Consider the following 7,346-nt stretch of genomic DNA (forward strand, 5'->3'; position numbering starts at 1 on the left):
CCCTCCTCCTCCTCCCCTTCTTCCTCCTCCTCCTCCTCCTCCCCTTCTTCCTCCTCCTCCTCCTCCTCCTCCTCCTCCCCTTCTTCCTCTTCCTCCCCCTCCTCTCCTCCCCTTCTTCCTCTTCCTCCCCCTCCTCCTCCTCCCCTTCTTCCTCCTCCTCCTCCTCCTCCTCCCCTTCTTCCTCTTCCTCCCCCTCCTCCTCCTCCTCCCCTTCTTCCTCCTCCTCCTCCTCCTCCCGTGTCTATTACATTTCTGATCACAGGTAAACTCTGAAGTTTAGTGACATCGCCTGTCACCCCTCCCCACCCCTCTAGCACATCTGCACACACACACACACACACACACACACACACACACACACACGCACGCTCACATGTGATTGTGCAGGGCCATCAGCAAACCACTCACCGTGGACCGGCGCGTGTGTCCTTGCCGTGGCCTGCGCTGCTCTCGTGGGCTTCTGGGCTGCAGCAGGAGAAGACTGAGCCGCACCCAGCAAGGCCTGGAGATTTGGCCTCCAATGGAACAATGACATAAGGGAGGGACTGGGGGGGGGATGCTAGGCTAGAGGCTCAGAACAAGGCTGGATGGAAATGGAGATAGAAAAAAAAAATTAAGAGACACTCACACCCTCATTCCAAAGCTTATAATCACAGAGAGAGAGACAGAGAGAGAGGGGAAGAGAGCGAGCGAGCCAGCCTGCTGCCTTCAGGAGGGGCTGGCCCCAGAGCCCCTCTGCCTTTTCTCTAGCCATCATTTTTTCCCACACTGGGCCCCAGTTCTTTTCCCAAATATTTCTATATTTTTTGTGTATTTTTTAATTTTTCCTGGGGCTTGGAAATAGTCAAAGATGAATATTCAAATAGTCACGTGGTCCCCTGGAACACATTCCTTGGCATTTCTGTCTTTTCTTCCTTCTTTTCTCCTTTCCTTCCTTTTTTTTTTTTTTTGCCAGGCAGAAGTGGAGCTGTGGTTCAAGGGGTAGAGCACCCAGCTTTGAATATAACTGCTCAAGGACAGTGCTCAGACCCTGAGTTCAAGTCCCAGGATGGACAAAATCAACAAAATAACTACATAAATCATAAAGGGGCTGGAGTGTGGCCTAGTGGTAGAGTGCTTGCCTAGCATGCATGAAGACCCGGGTTCAATTCCTCGGTACCACATACATAGAAAAAGCCAGAAGTGGTGCTGAGGCTCAAGTGGTAGAGCTCTAGCCTTGAGAAAGTCCAAGGACAGTGCTCAGGCCCTGAGCTCAAGCCCAGGACTGGAAAAAATAAATACATAAATAAATAGTGATCTGACAAATTTGGGGGAAAAGGCCTGAAATCATGGTGAGTCTCCCGTGGATTTTTCTACATGACTGTGGGACCCTCATCTGTCATTAACTGAGAAAATCAGTTAAGGCACTGGTGGTTCACACCTGGAATCCCAGCTACTCAGGAGGCTGAGATCTGAGGATCGTGGTTCAAAGCCAGCCTGGGCAGGAAAATCCATGAGGCTGTGATCTCCAATGAACCAGTAAAAAGCAGAAAATAGAGGTATAGCTTGGTAGAGTGCTAGCCTTGAATATAAAAGCTCAGGGACAGTGCTCAGGCCCTGAGTTCAAGCCCCCGAACTGGCAAGAGAGAGACAGACAAACAGAGATAGACAGACAGTGAGAGAGAGGGAGGGAGAGAGAGTCAGAGGGAGAGAGGAAGAAATGAGGGAGGGTAGAAAGAGAGAGGGAGGGAGGGAGGCAGAGGAAAGGAGGAAGGGGAGGAAGGAAGGAAAGAAGGGAGACAGAAGAAAAACAGAGAGAGGGGGCGAGGGGGGGGGGGGAGAGCGCGCCTCAGCAGCGCTGTGTCTTTGTGGAGTGCAGACAGATGGAGACGTTGAACTCAGGCCAATGGTTTGGCAGGGGCTTCCATGACCTCAGCGTGCTGGGCCGGCCGCCCCGTCTGGTTTGGGGAGGCCCAAGGGTGGGGGAAAGGGGAGAGGCCTCTCCTGGGGTCGCAGGACAGAGCCTACAGAAGGGCAGGGAAAGTAGGCACAGAATGTTCGGCTTCACGCTATGGGAGAGGCAGGCAGGGAGCAGGGCAGAAAAACAAAAACCACCTTTGGTGGCTGGGTTTAGTGGACTTTCCAGACCTCATTTGCAGCCAGCCAGGTGTGGTAGTGCAGGTCTGTAGTCTCGGCTACGGGGGGGGGGGGTTGTGGAAATAGGAGGATCGTGGTCCAAAACAAATCAAGTGTCTGATGCAGGTGGCTCACACCTGCACGTCATCTGGGCTACTTCCACATCTGGAGGACTGTGATTCCAAGCCACCTGGGTAGAAAAGTCAGAAGAACTTGGTCTCCAGTTAACCAGCAAAATGAGTTCAAACCCCAGGCCTACCCACCCCAAATGCCTGTCATCCTCGCTCAGTCAGGAACTGAGATCTGAGAGTCGTGATTCAAAGCCACTGGCAACAAAGTCTGTGAAACTCTTATCTCCAGTGAACCAGCAAAAACCCAGAAGTGGTGGTGTGGCTCAAGGGGTAGAGGACTAGCCTTGAGCAAAAAAAAAAAAAAAAAATGGAACAGTGTCCAGGCCCTGAGTTCAAGCCCCAGGCCTGGCAAAAAGAAAAAAATACAAGGACCAGGAATCTGGCCTAGTGGTAGAGTGCTCGCCTAGCATGCATGAAGCCCTGGGTTCCATTCCTTGGTACCATATACATAGAAAAGGCTGGAAGTGGTGCTGTGGCTCAAGTGGTAGAGCTCCAGACTTGAGAAAGTCCAAGGACAGTGCCCCAGGCCCTGAGTTTAAGCCCCAGATTGTACTGAAAACACAACAATTTATGTTTGTGCTGGGCTAGGTGAAAACTCTCTGTGTCTGTCTGTCTGTCTCTCTCATGCACATACACGTATGAAAACGAATTCAGCTTGTTTTAAAGCAGTTTGGTTCTTTTCTTCTGGCACAATTCTTCTTCGGCTTTTAAAGCTCTCCAAGCTTGGGCGGTAATAAATGGATTTTTCTCCAGGGTGGAGGTTGGGGGGTTGGGCATCGTTCTAGTCAGTTCTGTTAAATTACGTTATCAGTTTATCACTTCAGTACATCAAGCCAAAAAAAAACAATCCGCTCCAATGGCCAAAAATGACCAAATGCTACTCAGAGATAAAATCTTGTCCTTTTTTTTTTAACCTAAAAACCCCAGGTTACTTAGCACAGAGGTAGAGCGTGATCTGTGGGTGATGACCTTTGCGGGAGGGCGGTGGTGCGAACACTGGCCCGGGGTTTGCAGGCTGTTTTGATTTCAGAGGGGTCAGTGGTGTCCAGAATCTGATTGTACTGGAGGAAGAGATCTTTGACTTATTCTACGAAGTCTCGTGGCCATGTTGAACAGGCAACTGGGCTTGGAAGATGGATGGATGGATGGATGGATGGATGGATAGGTGGGTGGGTGGATGGATGGATGGATAGATGGATGGATGAATGGATGGATGAGTGGGTGGATGGATGGATCGGAGAGGTGGGTATATGGATGGGTGTATGAATGTTTGGATGGATAGGTGGGTGGGTGGGTGGATGGATGAATGGTTGGATGGAGAGGTGGGTGGGTGGATGGATGGATGGATGGATGGATAGGTGGGTAGGTGGGTGGGTGGATGGATGGATGGATGGGTGGTGGATAGATGGGTGGATGAGTGGGTGGATGGATGGATGGAGAGGTGGGTATATGGATGGGTGTATGAATGTCTTTGGATGGATAGGTGGGTGGGTGGGTGGATGCGATGAATGGTTGGATGGAGAGGTGGGTGGGTGGAGGATGGATGGATGGATGGATAGGTGGGTAGGTGGGTGGGTGGATGTGATGGATGGATGGGTGGTGGATAGATGGGTGGATGAGTGGGTGGATGGATGGATGGAGAGGTGGGTATATGGATGGGTGTATGAATGTTTGGATGGATAGGTGGGTGGGTGGGTGGATGGATGAATGGTTGGATGGAGAGGTGGGTGGGTGGATGGATGGATGGATGGATGGATAGGTGGGTAGGTGGGTGGGTGGATGGATGGTTGGATGGGTGGTGGATAGATGGGTGGGTGGATGGAGAGATGGGTGGTGGATGGATGGGTAGATGGATGGATGGAATAGATGGATGGATGGGTGGATGGATGGATGAGTGGGTGGATGGTTGGTTGGTTGGATGTATGTATGGATGGGTGGATGGATGGATAGATGGATGGATGGATGGTTGGTTGGTTGGATGGTGTATGGATGGGTGTATGGATGGTTGATGGATAGGTGGGTGGGTGGGTGGATGGATGGATGGATGGATGGATGGATAGGTGAGTAGGTGGGTAGATGGATGGATGGCATGGATGGATGGGTGGTGGATAGATGGATGGGTGGATGGAGAGGTGGGTGGGTGGGTGGGTGGATGGATGTGTAGATAAAAGGATGATGGATGGATGGATAGGTGGGTGAGTGGGTGGGTAAATGGATGGATGGATGGTGGATGGGTGGGTGGGTGGATGGTTGGATGTATGTATGTATGGATGATGGGTGGATGGATGGATGGATGGATGAGTGGGTGGATGGTTGGTTGGTTGGATGGGTCTATGGATGGATGGATGAATGGTTGGATGGAGAGGTGGGTGGGTGGGTGGATGGATGAATGGTTGGATGGAGAGGTGGGTGGGTGGGTGGATGGATGGAGAGATGGGTGGGTGGATGGATGGGTGGGTGGATGGACAGCACAAATCTGAATCACAGAATCCAACCTCTCCCATGTACTGGACAGACCATAGGACAAACTCCTGCAGCAGAAGCAGAGCCTGGAAACCCGTCTTGGAGCCAGTACAGATACCCCACCTCCTGGGACACATTTCCTCCTGTGTCAAGAAAAGTTGCTGGGAATGGAGCTGTGGTTCAAGTGGTGGAACACCAGCCTTGTGTGAAAAAGCTCAGGGGCAGCGCCCAGGCCCTGAGTTCCAGCTCTGGATTGGTGATCACACACACACACACACACACACACACGCTGAGTACTGACGGCTCACATCTGTCATCCTAGCTACTCAGGACGTGGGAGGATTGCAGTTCGAAGCCAGCCCAGGCAGACGAATCTGAGGGACTCTCATCTCTAATTAACCAGCAAAGATCCAGAAGTGGGGTTGAAGCTCAAGTGATAGTTGCCTAGGCTCTGAGTTCAAGTCCCAGTACTGGCATTGAGTGCATGCATGAATGAACAAGTAAAAACACATTTTCTTTTTTCAGCAAAATGACAGCTTTTGTTTGTGTGGTGCTCATCCGAGGGCTGAAACTCAGGTTGTGAGCATTGATCCGGAGCTGTTTCACTCAAGGCTGGCGACTCTACCACTTGAACCACAGCTCCACTTCTGCTTTTTTGGCTCTTTAATTGGAGGTAAGACTCTCAAAGACTTTTTCAGCCCAGGCTGGCTTTGAACCAAGATCCCCCGATCTCAGCCTCTGGAGTAGCTAAGACGACAGGTGTGGGCAGTAAGTACTTTTTCTTTTTCTTTTTTTTTTTTGGTGGGCTTGAACTCTGGGCCTGGGCGTTGTCCTTGAGCTCTTCAGCCTTACCCAGGAGCCAAGCCCCACTTCCCTTTTTCTAGAGGTTAATCGGAGATGAGAGTCTCAGGTCCTTTTGTGCCCGGGCTGGCTTTGAACCTCGATCCTCAGATCTCAGCCCCCGGAGTAGCTAGGATGCCAGGCGTGAGCCACCACATCCCGGTGTAAGTAGTTTTTTTTTTTAAAAGCAGATGAAAATGCAAGGTTGGGAAATTAAAAAAAAAAAAGATGATGAAATTATAAAAAAAAAATTGTTCTGTGAGTGGAAGGAAAGTTCTGGGGTGGAGGCAGCTCAGCCAGGCTCTGAGAAACAAACCCCAAAGTGTTTTCCAAACCCAGTTTCTTCCAGGAACTATGTCTGGCTGGCTTGGAAATCCGTCTTTCCCATTTGGCTGAGACTACGTTAGTATTCTACACACCCCTTCCTCTCCCTCTCCACCACCACGTCATATCTCCCTCTGGTCTTTCCTTTTCTTTTATATGTGTGTGTGTGTGTGTGTGTGTGTGTGTGTGTGTGTGTGTGTGTGTGTGTTTAGTCCCTGGATTCAATTTATTCAGCTTGGATTGCGGTGTTTCTGTACATCTGCCCAATGGCCTTCAACTAATGGGTGTATTTCTTTATTATTGTTATTATTATAGGTCAATAAATGATGATTAAGTTATCTTCTCTCTCCCTCCTCCCCCGCCTCTTTCTCTCTTCCTTCTTTCTTCTCTCTCTCTCTTTTTTTTGCCAGTCTGGGCTTGAGCTCAGGCCTGAGCACTGTCCTTGGACTTTCTCAAGGCTAGAGCTCTACCCCTTGAGCCTCAGCACCACTTCTGGCTTTTTTTTTTCTATGTATGTGGTACCGAGGAATCGAACCCGGGTCTTCGTGCATGCTAGGCAAGCACTCTACCACTAGGCCAAACTCCCGGCCCCTTTTTTTCCCCCCCTCTCTACCTCCCTCTTTCTTCTTTCTTTTCGGTATAGATCCTCAGGCTTCAGCCAGGGCCCGGGCACTGTCCCTGAGCTGCTTTTACTCCAAGTTGGTGCTCTGCCACTTGAACCACAGCTGGAACTTTTGGCTTTTTCTGAATCTGTGGTCCTAAGAAATCGAACCCAGGGCTTCCCGCATGCTAGGCCAGGATTCTACCACTAGGCCACACTCCCACACTCCCAGCCCTGTTCCTGAATGGTTGTTGTTGGTTTTTTTTTCTTTTTTTCTTGTTGGTCAATGCAAACAAGACATCCAAGTTGTCTTTATTATTTTTTCCCCCCAGAAAATCAAAGGAATTGATTGCACAGCATTATTTTCTCAACTTCAAAGCTAGCAACAACTTTACCACTTGAGCCATATCCTGTTTTGCTTCGGATTATTATTATTATTTGCAGACTAGAATCCGCTCATCTACGGCCTGTCACTTGTAGCTGAGATGACAAACTTGAGCTACTCACCTCCTTTGAGCTTCTTGATAACCATCACCTGATTAACTCTTTTTTTTTTTCTCGTGGGTCGTGGGACTTAAACTCAGCCTGGGCACTGTCCCCGAGCTCTTCAGCTCAAGGCTACCGCCCTACCCTTGAGCCCAGCCCCACATCCCGTTTTCTGGAGGTTACTTGGAGATAAGAGTCTCAGATCCTTTTGCGCCCGGGCTGGCTTTGAACCTTGATCCTCAGATCTCAGCCTCCGGTGCAGCTGGGTGACCAGCTTAAGTCACCAGGGAGAATTGACTTGTGGAATCACCTACCCAGGATGGATCCAGAAAGCTTAGCTCACTATTTCTCTTTTAGGCCATGACCTTGTATAACCTTGGGGCTTT

This window comes from Megascapheus bottae, chromosome 37, assembly GCF_031878675.1.
Source record: "Megascapheus bottae isolate mThoBot1 chromosome 37, mThoBot2.hap1, whole genome shotgun sequence".
NCBI lineage: Eukaryota > Metazoa > Chordata > Mammalia > Rodentia > Geomyidae > Megascapheus > Megascapheus bottae.